This window comes from Cebus imitator, unplaced genomic scaffold (genome assembly GCF_001604975.1).
Source record: "Cebus imitator isolate Cc_AM_T3 unplaced genomic scaffold, Cebus_imitator-1.0 Scaffold139, whole genome shotgun sequence".
Lineage (NCBI taxonomy): Eukaryota > Metazoa > Chordata > Mammalia > Primates > Cebidae > Cebus > Cebus imitator.
Window position 1 is genome coordinate 4,863,852 of NW_016107454.1, and position 13,225 is coordinate 4,877,076.

Sequence of the window (13,225 nt, forward strand, 5' to 3'; positions counted from 1 at the left end):
ACTTATTTACTATAACAAGAACAGCATGGGAAATACTTGCCCCCATAATTCAATTACCTTCCACAAGGTTCCTTCCACAACATGTGGAAATTTAAGATGAGATTTGGGTATGGGGTAGAGCCAAACCATACCATTGTGCCCCTGGCCCCTCCCAAATTTCATGTTCTTATATTCCAAAACCAGTCATGTCTTCCCACTGTCCCCCAAAATATTAACTCATTTGAGCATTAACTCAAAAGTCCACATTCCAAAGTCCCATCTGAGACAAGGCAACTCCCTTCCACCTATGAGCCTGTAAAATCAAAAGTAAGTTAGTTACTTCCTAGATACAACGCAGGTACAGGAATTGGGTAAATACAGCCATTCTAAAAGGGAGAAATTGACCAAAACAGTCTACAGGCCCCTTGCAAGTCTGAAATCCAGTGGGGAAGTCAAATCTTAAAGCTCCAAAATGATCTCCTTTGACTCAATATCTCACATCCAGGTCATGCTGGTACAAGAGTTGGGTTCTTATGTCATGGACAGCTCTTCCCCTGGGGCTTTGCAGGGCACAGTCTCCCTCACAGCTGCTTTCACAGCCTTGCATTGAGGGTCTGTGGCTTTTCCAGGCCTATGGAGCAAGCTGTCATCGGATCTACGATTCTAGCATCTGGAGGACAGTGACCCTCCTTTCACAGCTCCAGTAGACATTGCCCCAGTAGAGACTCTGTATGGGGGCTCTGACCCCACATTTCTTATCTGCACTGCCCTACCAGAGGTTCTTCCTGAGGGCCCCACCCCTGAAGAAAACTTCTGCCTGGGCATCCATATATTTCCAGGCATCCTCTAAAATCTAGGCAGAGGTTCAAAAATCTCAATTCTTGACTTCTGTATAGCCACAGGCTTAACACCATGTGGAAGGTGCCAAGGCTTGGGGTTTCCACCCTCTGAAGCCACAGCCCAAGCTGTACCATGGTCCCTTTTAGCCATGGCTGAAGCGGCTCAAACACACAGCACCAAGTCCCTAAGCTGTACACAGCAGGGGGCACTGGACCCCACCCCAAAATATTTTTTTTCCTCCTAGATCTTCGACCTGTGATAAGACGGGCTGCCATGAAGGCCTCTGACATGCCCTGGAGATATTTTCTCCATTATCCTGGGGTTTAACATTTGGCACCATGTTACTGATGCAAATTTCTGCAGCTGGCTTGAATTTCTCTTCAGAAAATGGGACTTTCTTTTCTATTGAATTGTCAGCCTACAAATTTTCCAAATTTTCATGCCCTGCCTCCCTTATCAAACTGAATGCCTTTAACGGCACTCAAGTCACATCTTGAATGCTTTGTTGCTTAGAAATTTCTTCTGCCAGATATCCTTAGTCATATCTCTCAAGTTCAAAGTTCCAAAAATCTCTAGGGCAGAAGAAAAACACCACCAGTCTCTTTGCTGACACATAACAAGAGTCATCTTTGCTCCTGTACCCAAAAATTTCTTATCTCCATCTGAGAACACCTAAGCCTGTATTTCTTTCATTGTCCATATCATTATCACCATTTTGGCCATAGCCATTCAACAAATCTCTAGTGTGTGTTCCAAACTTACCTGCATTTTTCTGTCTTCTTCTGAGTCCTCCAAACTGTCCCAACCTCTGCCTGTTGCCCAGTTACAAAGTTGTTTCCACACTTTCAGATATCTTTTCAGCAGTGTCTCACTCTACTGGTACTAATTTACTGTATTATCGATTTTCACAGTTCTGATAATGATATATGCAAGAATGAACAATTAACAAAAGAAAGAGATTTAATTGAATTTGCAGTTCCGTGTGGCTGAGGAAGTCTCACAACCATAGCAGAAGGCAAGGAGGAGTAAGTCACATCTTACATGGATGGCAGCAGGGAAAGGGAGAGAGGTTGTGCAGTGAAATTCCCAGTTTTAAAAGCATCAAATCTCATGACACTTACTCACTATCACAAGAACAGCACAGGAAAGACCTGCCCCATGATTCAATTACCTCCCACCAGGTTCCTCCCACAACATGTGGGAATTCAAGATGAGATTTGGGTGGGGACACAGCCAATCCATATCAATAATAATGAGAAACCTTATCTTTTTCTAAGGTAAGGGCAATATATTTTATAATTCACCATTAAGCATGTTGATTTTTGATAGATGCCTTTTCTGGTAAAGAAACTTATATTTTATTTCTAATTTCTTAAGAATTTAAAAAATTAATAAAGCTTACTGATTTTCTTCAATTTTCCACATCTATTAAAATGATTATTTCATTTAAATCATTCATGTGTCATATCATGCTAATGGATATTTTGATATTGAGCCAGTAACACATTACTTAGATACTCCGTATTTTATCCTTTTTATACATTATCAGATTGGGCATCATAAAATTTTATTTAGAATTTTTACAGCACTTTTCATAGATGAAATTGGCTACTTTCTTTTCTCACAGAAACAATAAAAAACTAATGTAATCCAATCACAGGCAGAGTTAGGAAATTTATTCTCCCATATGTCTTGTCAAGCTAAAAGTACTGACTGAAAGCAGGCTCTGTTAAAAAAGTAATAGCATACCAGAGTCTAAACACTGGGCCAGTCATCATTATGAAACATTATGTATCACCACAGCTTCAAAGGTGAGATAAAACAAGAGCCCTTTCTAATTAGCAGCACCATCCTTCGAAAAAAACGGAGGTGCTGCTAGTTTGAAAGGACTCTTGTTTTACCTTCCCTTTATGTAATAATTATTACATTTTATATATGTGACAGTTTAAATATTTTATATATGTAATAATTGTTACTTTACACATATATATGAATATACATATGAAACTATATATAGGGTTTATATTACACGTATAGCTTACCCTGAAAATATTGACACATTTATAATGATAAAATCTTCTGATTCAGAAATATAGTATGAATTTCTGTTTGTCATAGTCTTGTATTTTTCTGTCCCTCAGCAGTATTTTCAAATGTCTTATTGTAAGTCACATATATCTTGTTTATTCCTAAATATTTTGTTTTGTTGTTTGTGTTAATGTTTGTGTTAATGTTGTTTGTGTTAATGTGTTAATGTTTCCCCTATGTATTTTTTGAAATATGAAAGCTATATATTTAATCATATTAATTTTATATGCCCCTGTTTACTAACTGTATTTTCTTACCGTTTGTAGGATTTCTTTCTTTCTTTCTCCCTCCCTCCCTCCCTCTCTCTCTCTCTCTCTCTCTCTCTCTTTCTTTCTTTCTTTCTTTCTTTCTTTTTGACAGAGTCTCACTCTGTTGCCCAGGCTGGAGGGCAGTGGTGCGATCTCAGCTCACTGCAACCTCTGCCTCCCGTTTAAGCAATTCTCCTGTCTAGCCTCCTGAGTAGCTGTGACTATAGGCATGTACCACCAATCCAGGCTAATTTTTTTTTTTGTAGAGATGGGGTTTCACCATATTGTTCAGGTTGCTCTGGAACTCCTGACCTTGTGATCTGTCTGCCCTAGCATCCCAAAGTGCTGAGAATACAGGTGTGAGCCACCGAGCCCAGGCTGTTTGTATTACTTCTTATACAAGAATATAATCATACTGGCCACAAAACGTCAGTATTTCTGCCTACTTTTTAGTTAACATGCCTTTAGTTTCTTTCTCTTATTTAGTTGTGTTCGCCAGAATGTCAGAAATGATGATGGAGAGATACCAAGCGAGCTGCTGTGGATGCAAAATAAATCAGACCCTAATTCCCTGTCCTCACTGAGTTAAATGCAAGATTCGAGCTTAATGAGAAGAAAGCTGACTAGGTGCTAACACACTCCTTCTACAGTGTCTTTCTAGAGTAGCTATAGCTACTCTTTTTGACAGTGCCTATCAGTACCCTGCCACTTTTTTCACAATTATTTGAATTTTGGCTTCTTCGTTCCATAAAAGCACAACTCTATTGTGGAAACAATTCTGTCCTTGAGATCATCACTTTATCTTCAGGGCCTAGAATGCGTACGCATTCAGTACATACTTGGCGAAATGAGAGCCGGGTAGGTGATGCACAGTCACAGGCCACATCCAGCCAGGCACCTATTTATGTGAAGAAGGCCCATAGCAACAATGCCATTCCTGTTGGTGTGCGTGTGTTCTGGGGCTGGCTTTGCATTATGTCCAGCAAAGATGAGTGATTACAACAGAAACCGTAAGGCTCACAAAGATGAAACTACTCACCGTCTCACCTCCTACCAGTGACGGAAATCGTCCAGCAGCCTCGGATCTGAAAGATGAATGAATGTCTCAAAGGAAAATGTTCCTTCAAAGCAGGCCATTGGAATCAAATGTAGCTTTAATTTGTGGCATTCTTAGTTTTATAGCTCCTGTTCTAACAGAAGGTGAGAGAACCTGTGTTTGTTCCACCAGAGGGTGAAGTGGATCAGTCTGCCTGCTCCGTGTCGGGGCAGTCTGCTTCTTCCAGGGACAGCGTGATCTCCTGCACCCAGGGCACGGCAAGTGGTGGCCAAGGTTGGTGTCAGCGACAGGGGCCCTGACACCCCAAAATCCAGAAGCAGCATTGGTCTGGCTTTGGTTTCGCAGGGCAGCCTGGCCCAGGCCCTGTCCCCCTGCCAACTCCACCCAGCATCCCTCCCCGGGTCCCCACGGATGTGTGCACCATCAGCACCCCCAGAAGATCCAGTAAATGTCACCCTAGGATGCTCCCCATGACCAAATAAGTCCTGACTGTGTGAGCTGCTCTCTGGCAGCCGTCACCTGCCAAGCGAGGCTGCACTGTCCAGGATGTGTGTTTACCCTGAGAAAGCAGAGCCTAGAGCTTCTGAGGAACCGCAGACCCCCAGGCAGAAGCCAGGAGAGGACCACCAAGCATGGTGAGGTCGGCCACACTACCATATAAGGCCCCTCTCCTGCAAGGAGCCAGGACCCAGAGGACTCGCCAGGGCACGGGGCAGGCAGCGCCCCTGTCCCTTGCCCACAGCACCCAGCGGCCTGTCCCATCTGTGGGCAGCAGCTCCCAGACTGTCCCCCCGGCCAAGTGTCCAGACCAAGGACGCAAGCTCTTCCGCTGGCCCCTTGCCCCGGGCCCTGGCTTTCCCTGTGCTCCCCTGGGAGTTCATCTGCTGTCACTGACTGGGCTTTTCAACCAGTAATGTGGGCGCCAGACCACACCACACACACAACACACCACACACACACCACACACACCGTACACATCACACAGAGACACGCTCACCACACACACCACACATAGACACACACAACCATATACATCACGCAGAGACAGGCTCTCCACACACACATGCACACACCATACACATCACACAGAGACACACTCACCACACACACCACACACACATCGTACACACCACACAGAGACATGCTCACCACACACACCACATACACACAGTACACACAACACACACACACACACCATACACATAACACAGAGACACGCTCACCAAACACACACATGCACACACCATACACACCACACAGAGACACGCTCACCACACACCACACACACACACTGTACACACCACACAGAGACGCTCACCACACACACACATACACACCGTACACACCAGAGACACGCTCACCACAAACACCATACACACACCATACACACCACACACATAAACCATACACATAACACAGAGACACACTCACCATACACACACATGCATACACCATACACACCACACAGAAACACACGTACCACACACAGCCCACACAATTCAAACACAATACACCACACACACAATACAACATACACACCACACAGACATGTGCACCACACACATATCACACCACACTACACACACACCACAACACTTGCACACCCCACAACGCACCACACACACACGCACTATACACGTCACACTAAAATATGCTCACCATACACACCACCAACAGACACACACAACCATACATGTCACACAGAGACAGGCTCAGCACACACACACCATACCACAACACACACACGAAGATACCCATGCCACACACACACACACACCATACACACCACACACACAGATGAGCTACAACACACACAAGCACACACCACCCATACAGACACCCACACCACATGCACACATGACACACATTACACAAACATGTGCACCACATACGCACAACACAACACAACACACCAAATCATTCACACACACCACAAAACACAATGCACACAACACAATACACAAACCACACACCACAACACACACACCACAATACACACAAATACCCACACCGCACACACAGATGCCTTACACATCACAGAAATATACTCACCACACACATTGCACACACCAAACATGCCACAACACACACCATACACACCACACATACAGACACCCACATCACACACCTGCACACACATACATACCACACCAAAACACACAAACACTCCATACATACCACACACACACTCACATCACTCACACTACATACAACAAAAACACAAATACCCTCACCACACACACACACACCAGACACATCACAACATACACACACCCCACAATACAACGCACTACACACACACCATACACATTACACACACCATACACAAACACTCACACCACAAACACACCTTACACACCATACACACAGACACTACACACACTATACACACAAAACACACCACAACACGCACCACACCACATGCCAACAACCACATCACATACCTAAACACACACACTCTAAACACCACGCCACAACACACACACCTATGCCACACACACTATACACACCACACACACAACACACACTAACATGCTCATATGCTTACCACACACAATACATATACACATTACACAAACATCTGTACCACACACATACTTCACACATCACATTACACAAACATGTGCACCACATACACACAACACACCACAACACTATACACAACACAAACCACACATCACAACCAAACTATACACACAACACAAACCACATAACACAATGCACACAACACACCACACGAACCACACACCACAACACAACAGACACATACACCATATTCCGCAACACACACAAACACACACACCACACACATGCACCACACACCACACAAACATGCATACCACACACGCCATACACCAAACCACACAAACATGCACATGATACACACACCCTACACACCAACAAATGACACACACCACACCGAATACACACAAAACACACCCACAACACTCACAACATATATCCAACACACACACACCATGCACTGAAACATACAGACAAGCACACATACTGGACAGACCACATGCCACAGCACACACACAACACACACTACAACACAAACACACCACACGCCACACACTACACAAACATGCACGCCACACAACACACAACACAGCACATACATACATCACAACACACATGCAAACATATACACCACACATATGGCACATACACGCCATAACACACAACATGCAAATATACCAAACACCACAATATACAAATATGCATACCATACAGGCCACACACACATACCACACACCACAAAACACACATAGCTATGTCATATACACCACACAAACACCACACACATACACCGTATACCACAACACAGAAACACACACAATGCACACCACAAACATACCACATCACACACATCTCACACAGCACACACACTGTACACTACAACACACAAACACATACACCATACACATACAGCATACACATACATCACACACCACCATATAAAAACATGCACATCACACACACCACAGCGCACACTATACATACATCACAAAGTACATCACACCCACACTGCACACAGTACACAGATACACAGGCCACACAGCCACATTGCACACAGATACACACACGACACCACACACATGCACACCACATACCACAATAAACACCACAACACACCAAATACACACAAACACCACATACCTAAGTACAAACACACACAACAGAGGGTGAGTGTGCATGCTGGAAGGGCTCCAGTGCCGCCCAGAGGGGACTGCATGCACAGCCTCCAGGGCAGATGCTGCGGCCTGCGATGAGGCCTTCCCTGCAGATCAGGTGACTGGGGTTACTGATGACCTGTTATCACTTTGTCAGTATTTAAATGATTTTATCATTTATAGGACATTCTTCAGAAATCATTTCATTTCAGTACATTTGTTTATTTTGTGTAAAAATTAAGATGGGCTTGGTGCAGAAATCCTCCTCATCCAATAGCCTCAAAGGCCCAAACCCAGTTCCTAAGCAGCGCTATGCCCACAGGTCCCCTGGGAGCTGCACAGTGGAGCCCCTAGACATGTGGCCCACCATCCTGTCTCCTTCTCCAGTCATGTGGAAGCCATCGCCCCAGACACGGAATCTTCTGCCTGTGCCTCTGTGGCAGGAAGAACGAGGGCTCAGTCCCACTTTTGACACCACAGGGCCTGGCAGGTAAGTCCTTGCCTGACTCTGCCTGAAGAAACGGACAGCACAGGAAGAAGAAAGAACCTTTCAGGCATCAAGCCATCTCACAGGCACAGTCCACTGTGTGTGCCCAAGGCCTCATTCATTAATGCTGCTAAATGGGAGGTGGAGGGAGATGCATTTCTGCCTTCTGGTTGAGAGGTTGGTGGGGAGGAAATAGAGGAAAAAAAAGAGATAAATGCTCATAGGCACCCACGGCATAGCGCTGAGGTATGCAGGGGTAAGATGCCCATCCACTTTGTGGGCCCATGCGTGGGAGCAGGCAGCAGGCAGGGGCACAGATGGGTGCATGGTTCCTGTCACTCATGCTACATAGGCCTGGAGGAGCAGGGCTGGTGACTACAGACAGGAAAACTGCTGAGCCCCACACCAGAAAATATGCCCGCGTTGCATTTGAGTCAAGTGGTGTTCAAGGCAGCAAAAATGGTCTGAGCTCATTCTAAGGACCCAGAGCCAGCCGCTTCTATTGGCTAGGAATGTTTGTTTTGAAACAATGAGCTCATTTAAAAGGGATAATTTAAGAGATTTTTCAGGGCCCCATTCACATGTCATGACCTGTCTAAAATTATTTCTTCTGCATTTTTGCATCACCATGTATATAAAATTTACTATGAGTTCTGGATGCAATACATTGTTCAGCCATGTGCCTTGGAGACAGCAGGTATGTGTTCAATGTTTTTATTAAATGGAAGGATGGATAAGTGAATGAATGAAGAAATGACTGAATGACTGCTTTGCAGAAGGGAACCCAAGGGGGAAGATGGAGCTTTGATCAGCTTGCATATTACTATTTTAATTAGCTTTTTCATTAGTCCATTCTCACACTGCTGTAAAGAGCTACCCGAAACTGGGTACTTTATAAAGGAAAGAGGTTTAATTGACTCACAGTTTTGCTTGGCTGGGGAAGCCTCAGGAAACTTACAATCATGGCAGAAGGGAAGTGGGCACCTTCTTCACAAGGCAGCAGGAGAGAGAATAAGTGAAGGAGAAAGAGCCCCTTACTAAAACCATCAGCTATTGTGAGAACTCACTCGCTCTCAGGAGAACAGCATGGGAGAAAACGCCCTCATGATCAAATCACCTCCCTCCCTCAACATGTGGGGATTAGAATTTGAGATGAGATTTTGGCGCGGACACAGAGCCAAACCATATCAGCTCATGAAGAGAGCTGTGTAACACAACAAAATATACTGTGCAAGAAACATCAAATTCTCAAATTAGTTTCCTAAAAATCAAACTATCAATGGTAGCAATGCTCAAGGCCAAAGCTAACACACTTGTGCAGAAACAGATAAAAAGTTAACTTGGCAATGCCTGATGTGGCATAGTTTCGCATCCGTCAATTGTTTTTGTTTGCTCAAAGTTGAAGAAACAGACCAAAGGCCAATTGTGAAGTTGTGAAGAAGAAAATTCACTAAATGACAAAAAGTAAAAAATTCAGATTATGTAATGCTTTCCCCTAAATATTGGTAACTATGCAGCTGCCAACAAGCAGAAAAGCATGTGGACATTTTTGCATTTAGAAAGTATTTGAATTTTAACTTGCAAAAGAAAATAAAATTACATCAGTTGAATTTTCAAGACAATTTTTAACTTAAAAAAAACTCCAAAACCCAAACGCACAAGCCATGGAAAAGGCTGTGAAAAGCTGTGATTACTGCTCCAAGGACCTGGGCCTTTTCTTCTCAGAGCTGTAGTGAAAAATGAAAATGAAAACCTTGAAAAGCAGGGGAAAACCCATATTCCGTTAAGATCCTGGCAGAGGGTGCAACCATAGAACTCCCTTTTCATTTGTATCTAGGAAAAGGCGGATGGATTCCCTCTGGGACCTCACTTTCCTCATCCAGTTCACCCCATGTGAGATTCATAGCAGGCCCACAGGTCACCACGTTTATTCATCCTCAAATGGGAAGCTGAAGCTCCGAGGTCAGGAAAACTGCCCCACCTCACATCGTTAACGAGTGATAGGGCCAGGATCCCAGTCCACCTTTCCCTTTCCCAAACCCCCTGCTGTGTCCCAGTCCCCACTGGCTGAGGGTTAGCAGGCCAAGCCCTCCATCAGGCTCCACCCCTCCACGGTCTCCACACGGCAGTAATCCCTGTGAGGTGTTCCAAAGTTCACTTTGTCTTATAATCTGTATTGACATTAACTAAGAAAAGCTAAAACATATAGAGAAAATAATAAAATTATCAACTCAATTGCAGCAGCCATCCTACTCAAAAACCACAAGTTAGCAACCTTACTGTACAGACCATTCTGCTAGATTGCTTTCGTCTGTCCCCATCCTACGGATGATGAAGGTAAGGTGCAAAGATGAAATAAGGCTTAACATTTCCAAATCTAGGCTTTCTCTAACCTAACCTTTGGGTTCCCCTTCATGTACCCTTTAGACATATATTTGTTAGATGTGATTTTGCCATATCCTAGTTTTTCTTTGTTGCCTAAAGCATTTTGAAATTCTAAACTGTCCCTTGATGTCAGCACTCAAGGAACTGGCGAGGGGACATGAGATTTAGACAGAGAGAGGATGATGTGACCAGGTGCTGGCCTTCAATGACAAGGGCTGATGGACATAAATACAAAGACTAGAAAACTGAAGAGGCTAAGTGATGAAGATTCATGAAACTAGCACATAGAAAAGCAAGCTAGATAAGAACAATGCGGTACACCCCAAAGCAATTAGCGCTCATGAACAGCCTTCTTGGGCAGGTCAGTTGATTTTAATGGGCTTGGAACAAGAAGGGGCCTCAGGCATGCAATTTTGCAGACAGAAAGAGCATCAGAAAAGGAAAGTGACTTGCCCAAGTTCACAGCCAGTTAAGTCAGCAATGGGACAAAAGCTCCGGGCTCTAGGCACTTTCTCAGGATAGTTTCTATCTGCACCTGATTTCACAAAACAGCCTGGAATGTGCTGAGAGGCTGCCAGGCAGGTGGCCAGCATCCATGCAGTGCATGCTCTCGCCGACACCACACCTGGAGAGAAGGAGAGCAATGCCGATGATGTCTGGGTGATTTCCAGCCCTGGACCTGTCCCCATTCATACCTCAAGATCCTCAGCATGTGTTGCTTTGCCATGCTGTCCTCAGCTTACAGTAACAACGCCTTTTGCCTTTTATCCACACTGACATGAGCCCCCATGTAGAGAGGGCTTTGTGATTACTTCAAATTTTATTAGGTGCTTTAAAAATAAATTATTGACATTTATTTCAGATAGTCGAAGACTGAAATTTACCAAGCGTAGTGGTCTTGCCCAGGGTCATCTAACTGGAAGTGACACAGCCAGAATGTGCACCTAAACCTGCTGGACCCCAAGGCCCGTGTTCTGTCTACTTAGGAGATGACAGCCCAGATTTCTCATTTCCTGCCAGTTTCAAAAGATGAGGAGATCCCACAGCATAGTGATTCTCTCCATAACAGAATTTTATGGTTAAAAGCATGACTCATCTAAAATTCAATTTCAATTATTTATTTAATAAAAAATATAAATACAGCACTTCACTAAGTGCTATAGCCGATGTTTAATAAACAGCAATGTAATATGTGCCTTTCAAAGCACTTTACATATGTTGAAGCTTTTTATCTTCTTAAAAACTGTATAAAGTAGGAACTATCATTTTTCCATTTTACTGATGACAATACTGAGGCTCAGAGACATCCAATAAATTATCTAGAATTATACAGCTAGTAGGCAGAAGAACCAGTATTCAAATCCAGTATTCAAGCCTGGCTCTACGCTGTTGGATTTTAACCATGAAGCCACACTCCCATCTGTACTTCTGCAGAAATCTTAATAGAATGGAGTATGCATATCTTTGCCTTCTCAAATTGAGAATAGTAAACCTAGTTGAGGCTTCTCCTTATAATTCAAGGTCACCTATATGAATTTGGAACATTACATTCACTACAGCATGCCCAGTAGTACCCTCGAACATTTTAGATTGCAAGAATAAATTTCCCCCAAGACTGGCCCCAGATTGCTGTTCTCATGAGTTCTTTCCAATTTTTATAGCTCTTCTATCTATTTCTCCCGCTATCTTCCCTCAGCTCCTATGGCTATCAATATATGTTATTCATGACCTTGTTTTATAAGTAATTATCTGGCTATGTGTCTCTGCAAGATTCTCTCAGCCTCTAACACGGTAAAACACATCAGCTTCGTGACAGCAACACTTTTCTCAATTTTTTTTTATAGATCCAGTGGCATGTTCCAGCTTGATGTGGCTCTATAATCGTACAATATTTTTTCAGATTCTGCTCAAATGGACTCCTTGATTCTGAACCTTGGGAAGGAAGAGTGTCAGCAGCATGGGAAGGGAGGCTCTCTGGAGCTTTTCTGTGGAGGAAGTCGCCACACACACAAGCACTGCATTGTCAAGCTCTCTACAACAGAGTCACCTCGTGACCGTGGAATGTCCCTCCCTGCCAGACTCTCAGGGTGGCAGTGGCTGAAACTTTCACACAGGGAGGAGTGGAGACTCCTGCAGAAAAAAGCAGGAAGAGCCAGTGTTTGATGCAGGCTTTTGACACTTCAAGTAGGGCAACATTTTTGGTTTCAGCAAAGTTGCTAAAAACCACAATTCCCAAGGTTGGCCTGAACTTTGACTCAGAGCCTAAATTGCTAAGAAAGGCAGGGCTGGCCGCAGGTTTCACTTGGCAGCAGCTCGAGTCTTCCCTGTGGGTGGCTACCCTGCTGTCCTTTTCCCTGCGGAGTTCCTGGCCCTGGGTCCACGCTCAGAGCTGTTTCTCGCCTACACCCTGGGTCACATCACAGCAGTGGCTCTCAAGGCGGAGCGCTGTGGCCAGCTACAGCAG